Source organism: Plasmopara halstedii (genome assembly GCF_900000015.1).
Source record: "Plasmopara halstedii genome assembly, contig: Scaffold_208, whole genome shotgun sequence".
NCBI classification, from domain to species: Eukaryota; Oomycota; class Peronosporomycetes; order Peronosporales; family Peronosporaceae; genus Plasmopara; species Plasmopara halstedii.
The window spans coordinates 508,266-509,382 of NW_020187129.1; positions in this window are offsets into that span (position 1 = coordinate 508,266).

Sequence of the window (1,117 nt, forward strand, 5' to 3'; positions counted from 1 at the left end):
TAGAAGATCATGGTGTCGCTGGCTGGTAAGCACCATGGTAACGAAGCACTCGAGAAGCTATACGGCGAGAGCGCAATCGGGCAAGTATCGAAGCTCCCCGGTAGCAACCTGCGCGTAAAATTGAAAGCTAAAAAAGCCTGCTTGAAGCTGGAGCGCACGAAGATCAACATCCTTGGTGGTTTATTCGTGTTCAAGGAGTTCGACGTACTTGGTGGCAAGTCCTTCATCGATATTGCGAATGTCGACTCGAACACCAACACGGACGTGATCCCGGACCGTTTGTTCTTGTTGAGATACAAGCCGGTGCACGATACGTTCCGCGAAGTCAACCTTGTGACGAGAATCACTTCTGCCACCTGGCGCCTCTACTTCCTCACCAGCACATGTCCAAGCGCGCTAATGGTGAATGGATTGGTGTGCGACCAGAACCTTTTCGACAACAAGTTGCATCCGGCGCATGGCAAGAATGCTTCGTTCCAGTCGGAACGTCTGTCATTCGGCTACCGCTCGCACCATGGCATCGACCTTGGGACGACCGACGATGATTTTCCTCGCCCAGCGTGTCCCAGTGATTCTGCTTCACAGCCGCAGCAGCAAAACAGCAATCGTCTCCGAACTCGTACGCGCGAGCTACAAAAGTTCCGCCGAAGCAAACCTCGCTCCAGAAGGCTGTCGCGGAATCTAAGAAACATGATAGTCAGCTCCTGAGCGGAGCTCAGCATGGTCAGCAAACTGCTGCCAACCAATTTGCGAAACGTCCAAGCACCGGGACGATGCACTGTCGATCTCAACCTTTAACGACTCGACCGGCAAAATTTCTCCTCCTGGAAGTCCGACGACAAAGACTCCGCCAACGCTGCTCTTGAGCGATGGCTTCACCACCGTCACGAACAACAAGAGGAACCGCGGTCGCAGCGGAATCGACATCTCTGCTCTTTTAGTGAAGCGGTAACTGATGCCACTAGATGACATCGCAACCGAGAATTATTTACATGCGCTCCAGTCGATGGAGGTATCGTTCGAATCGATGGACGTGACAGCCGACAAGAAGTACGGGTTCGTCGTCAGATTATCCCCGTGAATGTGAAGCGTCCTGACGCTGTGAAGACATTGAATG